The sequence below is a fragment of the Saimiri boliviensis genome, chromosome X (assembly GCF_048565385.1).
Source record: "Saimiri boliviensis isolate mSaiBol1 chromosome X, mSaiBol1.pri, whole genome shotgun sequence".
Taxonomy (NCBI): Eukaryota; Metazoa; Chordata; class Mammalia; order Primates; family Cebidae; genus Saimiri; species Saimiri boliviensis.
Genome location: NC_133470.1, coordinates 37,849,781 through 37,859,499, shown reverse-complemented (window position 1 = coordinate 37,859,499; position 9,719 = coordinate 37,849,781).

Below are 9,719 nucleotides of genomic sequence, written 5' to 3'. Positions count from 1 at the left end.
GGATCTGCTACACAGGCAAAGAAAAGCAGAGTCATCTTCTATTGAATAGCACCTGTCAAAGGGTTGCCAAAACCCTGGGGAAAATTCTCAGGCAGCAATGTTAACCTTGCCGTCAACAGCTGTAGTCCTGACCAGCTTCCACACAGGGCTTCAGTAAAACCTGAAATGTGCTATATTACCATCAGATTGCAAACGTTCCCCTCCCACCTCCTGAAAAGATAACACCCAACAATAATGCAAGGAAGTGAGTATTCTCATAAACTGGTGGTAGGAGAATAAATTGCAGTCAACTTTAAGGAGAATCGTTTTTCAATACAAAATCCTTAAAAGTGTTTATACTCTTTCATTCGAAAAACCTCACTTCTGATCAGACATGGTGGTTCATGCCTGTAATCCCAACACTTTGGGAAGCTGAGACAGGTGGATCGCTTGAGGCCAGGAGTTTGAGACCAGCCTGGCCAACATGGTAAAATCCCATCTCTACAAAAAATACAAAAATTAGCCAGGTGTGGTGGCACACACCTGTGATCCCAGTTATTTGGGAGGCTGAAGCAGGATAATCACTTGAGCCCAGGAGGCTGAGGTTGCAGTGAGCCCAGACCGCACCACTGCACTCCAGCCTGGGTGACAGAGCAAAACTCTATCTCAAAACATCCGGAAAAACGGCCGGGCGCGGTGGCTCACGCCTGTAATCCCAGCACTTTGGGAGGGCGAGGCGGACTGATCATGAGGTCAAGAGATCAAGACCATCCTGGTCAATATGGTGAAACCCCGTCTCTACTAAAAATACAAAAATTAGCTGGGTGTGGTGGCGCCTGTCTGTAATCCCAACTCGGGAGGCTGAGGCAGGAGACATTGCTTGAACCCAGGAGGTGGAGGTTGCAGTGAGCCGAGATCGCGCCATTGCACTCCAGCCTGGGTAACAAGAGCGAAACTCCGTCTCAAAAAAAAAAAAAAAAAACATTCCGAAAAACAAAAACAAAAACCCCCTTCACTTCTAGAATTGTACTAAAAGAAAACAAAGAAATATTTTTTAGGCCGGGCGCAGTGGCTCACGCCTGTAATCCCAGCACTTTGGGAGGCCGAGGCGGGTGGATCACGAGGTCAAGAGATCGAGACCATCCTGGTCAACATGGTGAAACCCCGTCTCTACTAAAAATACAAAAAATTAGCTGGGCATGGTGGCGCGTGCCTGTAATCTCAGTTACTCAGGAGGCTGAGGCAGGAGAATTGCCTGAACCCAGGAGGCGGAGGTTGCGGTGAGCCGAGATCTCGCCATTGCACTCCAGCCTGGGTAACAAGAGCGAAACTCCGTCTCAAAAAAAAAAAAAAAAAGAAATATTTTTTAAAGCGTATGTAAAGCTGGGGATGGTGGTGCATGCCTGTAGATACCAGCTATGAGGAGGGCTGAGGCAGGAGGATCACTGGACCTCAGGAGTTCAAGGCCAACCTGGGCAACTGAGACCGCAATCTCTTTTTTAAAAAGTGTATGTAAGAGGATATTTTTCCCAATGTTATTTATAATAGCAATATATACCAAAAAGCAATATAAAATAAGGCACCAAAATGATTGAATACTATGAATTCATCTAAGTTATTAAAGTTGTAGAAGGATATTTAATTACCTGGGAAATGGTTCATGAAATCTTAAATAGAAGCAGATCACACAGGAGCATCTTCCCCAGGTTTAGAAGGATAAAGTGTGTTTACGTGTGCGCAGAAAAAGGACTGGAAGGAAACACACGAAAATATTGACATGGTTGTCTCTGGAAGGGTGGAATCAGGGCTGATTTTAAGGAATTAATTAACTAATTAGTTATTTTTGAAACGGGGTCTCACTCTGTCACCCAGGCTGGAATGCCGTGGTGCCATTTTCACTCACTGCAACCTCTGCTTCCCAGGCTCAAGTGATCTTCTCACCTCAGCCACCCGAGCAGCTGGGATTACAGGCGTGCACCACCACACTGGCTAATTTTTTGTATTTTTGGTAGAGTTGGGGTTTCACCATGTTGCTCAGGCTGGACTCGAATCCCTGAGCTCAGGTGATCTACCTGCTTGGGCCTTCTAAAGTGCCAGGATCACAGGCGTGAGCCACCGCGCCCAGCCAGTGCTGATTTTATAGTCTTCTTGGTGCTCATTTTATTTTCCAACTTTCCAATGAACATGAATTGGTTTGTAATCAAGAAGAAACATATTCTGACAAAATAATAATTCCATAGGGCCACTTTTTCTCTTTTTCTGAAGCTCATTTGTGTCCCAAACGCCTTTGAGAATGTAATGAGAATTGTGAACCTTCTTCCCAGAAGTGCCAGTATATATATTATCAGATTTTATCTATAATTTCTGGAAATTCATGACTTAGGGGTTCACAGGTTCTGAGTTCAGAACTGTTCATCCGCAGTCTGGGTGGCTTCTAACCTGTATGTAGATTTGGTTGGCTCTTGGCACCTGCTCCAGCGGCCCTGGGGTCCCTGATCTTCTCCTCCCCACACCCAGCCCTTTGGCCACTCCAAGAGCAGGTGGGGCCTGTCCTCAGCATATCAATGGACTCAAGCAGGTACTATGATGTGCCCAAGTTGAGTCTCTCAGGATGACATCAACTACTGAGAAGAGGCTGGCATGGTGGCTCACCCTTGTAATCCCAGCACTTTGGGAGGCCGAGGGGGTGGATCACAAGGTCAGGAATTTGAGAGCAGCCTAACCAACACGGTGAAACTCTGTCTCTACTAAAAATACAAAAATTAGCTGGGCGTGGTGGTGGGCGCCTGTAATCCCAGCTATTCAGGAGGCTGAGGCAGGAGAATCACTTGAACCCGGGAGGTGGAGGTTGCAGTGAGCCACGATCCCACCACTGCACTCCAGCCTGGGCAACAGAGAGAGACTCCATCTCAAAAAAAAAAAAAAAAAACCTGAGACGAGTGGGTGGAGAAGATGTCTGTGTTCTGGAATCCTGCCCTCAAAGCAGGTATGAAGAGTGAACATTGCAGGCCACTTCTGTAGTTTCCTAATGAGCTTTGGCCACTTGATGCTCCCCGGGGGACTGGGGACTATGTACTCAGATTACTGTTATTTGGATACAGCCAGCAGTATGCTAGGGACTTTGAAAATTAATAGCAGGCAGTCATCATTGAGAAACCTGACTCAATACAGGAAGAGAATGATGAGAGCAGAGAGTAATGACCGAGGACTTGAGAACCACAGTCACGGGGTTACTGTCGGAAGCTGGGATTCAGAGACTTGGTGGCAGAAATGAAAAGGGAAGTAGAGTTTCAAACCTTAGTCCCACTGGACCCAAGATCATGACCTTCAAGGAAGGTCAGAGGCCTCATATACGTGCCCAAACTGAGGCTGGGGAAAGGTCTTAGGGCTGATTTGTGAAGACTTTTATCATTGTTCTCACCTGTGAACTGAAAGCTGGCTGCTCATACGGCCAATGATGGAAAGATCACAAAAGTTTCTAAACCAAAAAGCTACCAGATCTGAGTTGACTCAGAGAAAGATAAGACCCCATGGAGGTCGGAGGGGTACCAGATAGGAGGCTGTTGGAGGGATGGCACGTGAGCTGAGGTAGTGGGGCTGGAGACTCGTTCAAGCTGTAGAACCCAAAGGATCAGGAGAGATGGAATTGGATGGGGAGGGTGGAGGGGCTGAAGTCCTTACAAGAGATGTCTCTGAGGTGGCTAGTCTAGGAGGTTGAGTGACGCCATTCACCGAGACCACAAATACATGAGGCAGAGCTCTGTGGGACAACATAATGAGCTATCATGGGTTTATTAATGTGAGGAGCCTGAAGACATCCCAGTGGAAATGTCGGGCAGGCATTAGGAAATAGGGATCAGCAGTTACTAAGTAGCCAGATGACTTGGCTGCTAAAATGTGAGGCTGCATTTATAGCCAAGTAGTATTCAGGCAAAGGCAATCATAGACTATTTGCCAGTCAGGTCTTCTGGGGAGTGTGCCTCATTGGCTTCGCTGGCAGTGGGCAGGGAGTGCAGTGGGCAGGGAGTGGGAATATTTTAACACTGACGTTAGTAACCCAGCTCAGAACAGGACCAGAGGGGTGGACCTGAATGGCAGGAAAACTGGAACTTGTGTTATAGACACTAAAAAAACTAGGTGTCAGCATTTTAGGGAAGAGGAACTCTGGATGGAATGATCAGTGTGTAACAGGATATGAAAATGGAAGCTTCTGCAGAGACACTGAGCTACAATAAACGTGAAATTTCAGAGTCAGGTGCCAAATCGCCATATATAGATTTACAAAAGAAATGGTTCCTGGGCCTGTTCAGCGACTCTGGAGGGTCTCACCCAGATCAAAGATAGGAAAGGTCAGAGAGCGAGAAAGGGGAAGAGATTTCCCGGGTAGGGGTAGTAGCTGCGGTGTCTGAGACCCTACCCAAGCCCTGAAAATGAAAGGTTATATGGGGAAGGATGTGTGTGGGAAGGTGTTACCTCTTAACCAAAGTCTAATGTGGGATCCATCTGAGCCTGTCTCCTCACCCTCACTCTCCCCACCCTGGCCCCCAAAGCAGGGCTTCCTTATAGTTAGTTGATTTCTTGGAATAGTCCCGAGGAACAGGAGTGACAGGGACGAGTGAAATGGAGGAGGGAAAGCTGATCCAAGCCCCTCATTATTGTAGGTAACTGGGGTTTGCTATCACTGGAGGCTTTCCAAGCCATGTAAATGACTCTCAGAATTCTCTGCTCAAAGGGTAGAACAGGAAAGTATTTATCTATGGCTCCCAGCCCCATTCAGCCAAGGGTTGCCCTTGGGGTGTTTGCACAAGCTTCAGAATGCTGAGGTGGAGTCTCCCAACCCAGACAGCCACAAAGAAGCCTCAGGGCCAGCGTGAGAGATGCTCCGGGGCTGAGGGAGGTGCTGCTGTGTAGAAGCACGGGGGACCCTGTCAGACCGACGCTTGAGAAGACTAAAGCAGGCTATGGTGAACTAGAATGGGGTCGACTCCCACCGGGGACTTCTAAAGGGTAAATGAAGGGCCAGGCGTGGTTGCTCACGCCTGTAATCCCAGCACTTTGGGAGGCTGAGGCGGGCGGATCAGGAGTTCAAGGCTGGTCTTGAAGTCAGGAGTTCGAGACCAGCCTTGCCAACATGCTGAAACCCTGTCTTTACCAAAAACACAAAAAGTAGGCAGGTGTGGTGGCACACACATGTAATCCCAGCTACTAAGGAGGCTGAGGCAGGAGAATCACTTGAACCCGGGAGGCGGAGGTTGCAGTGAGCTGAGATTGCGCCACTGCACTCCAGCCTAGGTGACAAGAGTGAGACTCTGTCTCAAAAAAAAAAAGAGAAGAAGAAAACATACAGGCCACAATCAGCCAGAGAGGTCCTCAAGCTGAATTCTAGTGGCTTAGCTTGGGCGTGACAATCCACAGAACTAGGTTTTCTGTTTTTTCTTTTTCCTACACAGCTTAGACCAGCGCCAGACAGCTTCCTTTGTAGCCCAGTAGCTCCGTCACATGCACATCCTTTCCAATGGGCGCTTCAAGCCAGGATCTTTTTGGCTTTAATCATTTCAGGTTGGATGGAGGAAAGAAATAAGTATGAGACTTGGTCTCTGCCTTGGGGAGAAACATATGCATAATCACTACAGTGTGTTCTGAGCGTCACAACCCAGAGAAAAACAAACCGCGGGCCTACCCCGCTTTTTGTCTCAAGTCAGCCTCCTTAAAAGTAGAGCCAGGGACATGGGTTCTTGCACAAGTGGCAATTAGTGAGTGGGGGTGCTCTCGGCAGGAAGCTGTAAGGAGAGAAGAGGAGAGAAGAAGCCTAGCAAGGATGTGGTTCCGGGAGCGTAGCATCAGGCCTGATCCCACGGGGAGGGGAGCTCTGGAGCAGGCACAGGACCTCAGAATCTGTTCTGCGCAGAAGCCAGGAAAAGCAGACTCTATGCCTCTATACCAATCAGTGATTGAAGATGCCTAGCTCCGGCCGGGCGCGGTGGCTCTGCCTATAATCCCAGCACTTTGGGAGGCCGAGGCGGGCAGATCACAAGGTCAGGAGATTGAGATCATCCTGCCTAACACAGTGAAACCCTGTCTGTATTAAAAATACAAAAAGTGAGCTGGGCATGGTGGCACGCGCCTGTAGTCCCAGATACTTGGGAGGCTGACACAGAAGAATCACTTGAACCTGGGAGGCGGAGGTTGCAGTGAGCCAAGATCACACCACTGCACTCCAGCCGGGTGACAGAAAGAGACTCTGTTTAAAAAAAAAAAAAAAAAAAGAGAGAAAGAAAAATGCCTAGCTCCAGAACACCTCAGGTCTGAGTGGCACCAGTTATCTGAGGGCATGAAGGCAAACCTCTGTAGAGGGTCGAAGGTGTGAACCATCAGTAACAGCCACTGGAGTAGTTAAGGGAACTGGTGAAAGAGGCCCCAGGTTACCTGGGCGGTGCTCCCAGAGTCTCTGTGGGCACACAGTGTGCATGCAGTATGGGCATACGGTCCCAATGGGCATACAGTCTGAGTCACGTGCTCAAAAAGCAGATGGAGGCTTTTGGGGAAAGAAGCTGGGAGAGAGAGGGCATCCCAGGGCTGTGCGGTGGAGCCCACGAAGGTCCTTTCCAACCCTGTGCGTTTCCAGGCATTTGCCTATCCCAGGCACCCTCCTCTGGGCCCTTCTGGTTAACTTCTCCCATCATGCAGAATTCCCTTTCCACAAACTCCATTCCCCTGTCTTCTCAACATCATCCCAACTTTAACTTCTCTTCTTCTTCTTTTTTTTTTTTTTTTTTTTTTTGTAGACTCAGTCTCACTCCGTCACCCAGGCTGGAGTGCAGTGGGGCGATCTCAGCTCACTGCAACCTCTGCCTCCCAGGGTCAATCAATTCTCCTGCCTCAGCCTCCCAAATAGCTGGGACTATAGGCAAGCACCACCATGCCTGGCTAATATTTGTATTTTTAGTAGAGACAGGGTTGCACCATGTTGGTCAGGCTGGTCTCAAACTCCTGACCTCATGATTCACCTGCCTCGGCTTCCCAAAGTGCTGGGATTAGAGGTGTGAGCCACTGCACCTGGCCCCAGCTTCCCATCTTTCTCTCTTTTTCCTTTCAGTTGGCCAAGTGGCTGGAAGTCCACGTACAATGGGCATGCCATTCTGGAACATCTCTCTTCTCTGTCCTGGACTCAGTTCTGCGGTAAATGTAGTGTGACCAGGAAAGCAGCTGTACGTATTTATGCACACATTTTTATTTGAACATTTTCAAACTTTTTTTTTTTTCAGACAGGGAGGGTCTCACTTTGTCACCCACGCTGGAGCGTGGTGACACAATCACAGCTCACTTCAGCCTTGACCTTCTGGGCTCAAGCGATCCTCCAAACTCAACCTCCCAAGTAACTGGGACCACAGGTGTGTACCACCACACCTGGCTAGTTTTTGTGTTGTTGTTGTTGTTGTTGTTGTTGTTGTGTTGTGTTTTGGTACAGATGGGGTTTTACCATGTTGCCCAGGCTGGTCTTGAACTCTTGAGGTCAAGTAAACCACCCACCTCGACCTCCTAAAGTGCTGGGATTAGAGGTGTGAGCCACCAAGCCCAGCCTTTGAAACTTATATTATGGAAATTTTCAAGATATATCCAAGTAGAGAAAACAGTAAAATAATCCCCATTTCAAAAACTGATGGCTGGCCCACTGCAGTCACTCACGCCTGTAATCTCAGCACCTTGGGAGGCCGAGGAGGGAGGATTGCTTGATACCAGGAGTTCTCGCATCATAGCGAGACCCCCATCTCTACAAAAATCAAAGTTAGCTGGGCATGGTGGCATGCATCTCTGGTCCCAGCTACTTAGGAGGCTGACGCAGGAGGATCACTTGAACCCAGGAGGTCAACGCTGCAGTGAGCTGTGAACACACCATTGCCCTCCAGCCCTGGTGACAGAACAAGACCCTGTCGCAAAATGAAAACAAAATAAAAACTGATGGCTAATCTTGTTGCCTTTATATCTTCACCCACTCCCCCACGCCCAGAATCCTTTGCAGCAAATCCCAGATATCATAGCATTTCATTTGTAGATTTTTTCAGAGATATCTCTAAGCGCTAAGGACTTTTATAAAAGAACATAACCACAGTACCATTAATACTCACCATAATAATAATTATTTCTTTTTTTTTTGGCTTCTTACTTACAGAACAATAATTATTTCATATCATCACGTGTCTATGTTCATATTTTCCCAATTGTCTTATACTTTTTTTTTTCTTTTTTTAGACAGAATCTCGCTTTGTTGCCCAGGCTGGAATGCAGTGGCGTGATCTCAGCTCACTGCAACCTCTGCCCCCCGGGTTCAAGTGATTCTCCTGCCTCAGCCTCCTGAGTAGCTGGAATTACAGGTATCCACCACCACACGCTGTGTAGGAAAAAGTTAAATATTAATTTTTTTTTTTTTTTTTTTGGAGACAGAGTTTTGCTCTGGTTGCCCAGACTGGAGTGCAATGGCACAATCTTGGCTCACTGCAACCTCCACCTTCCAGGTTCAAGTGATTCTCCTGCCTCAGCCTCCCAAATAGCTGGGATTAGAGGCACGTGCCGCCACACCCAGCTAATTTTGTATTTTTAGTAGAGATGGGGTTTCACCATGTTGTCCAGGCTGGTCTCAAACCCCTGACCTCAGGTGATCCACCCACCTCAGCCTTCCAAAGTGCTGAGATTACAGGTGTAAGCCACTGCACCCGGCCAGAAAAGTTAAATATTAAATTTAAACTCAATTGAACATGGACACAAACAATGGTCACCAAATCCCGGAACAGTGGGAGAAATCTCTATTTCAATCTATTCCTATATGTTAGTTAATGAAAAACAGCAGACAGTCGCAAAAACAAGTTGACCTTTTCGTGTTCCTTGAGCCCAGTCGCAAAGGGCCCTCGTGACTGGGCCTCATGCCTAACAACTTGTTACAAAAAAGAGCTAGGGCTGGGCGCAGTGGCGCGTGCCTGTAGTCCCAGCTACTTGGGAGGCTGAAGTGGGAGGATCGCTTGAGCCCAGGAGTTCTGGGCTGTAGGGCGCTATGCGGATCGGGTGTCCACACTAAGTTCGCCATCAATATGGTGACCTCCTGGGAGCAGGGGACCACCAGGTTGCCTAAGGAGGGCTGAACCGGCCCAGGTCGGAAACGGAGCAGGTCAAAACTCCCGTGCTGATCAGTAGTGAGATCGCACCTGTGAATAGCCACTACACTCCAGCCTAGGCAATATAGTGAGACCCTGCCTCTAAAAAATATATATATTTAAAAAAAAAAAAAGACAAAAAGAGCTAGGGTCCCAGACTGCGCGGAAGCTTCATGAGACCTCTCCTAGTCTGTGCATGGACAAGTGGCCGACTCTGGAGCCCAGGCTGTTGTTTCCTGGTCTGGTGGTGAATCCTCCATAGTCTAGTGAGTATAAAGATATATATATATCTTTTTTTCTCCCCTTCCCATTGCAATCTGCTTATTATATCATTTGCTTATTATATCTGCATTGCCATTTACATGGGATAAAGGTTGTTTACCCTTGAAGGTATTTTTATGTGCGTGTCTTTTCTTCTCCCCTTGAGCGTCTCCTGCACAGAATGCACACCCAGCTAATTTTTGTATTTCTAGTAGAGACGGGGTTTCACCATGTTGGCTAGGCTGACTTCATGATTCACTCACCTCAGCCTCCCAAAGTGCTGGGATTACAGGCATGAGCCACCGCGTCCAGCCTGCACAATGACTTTGTAAT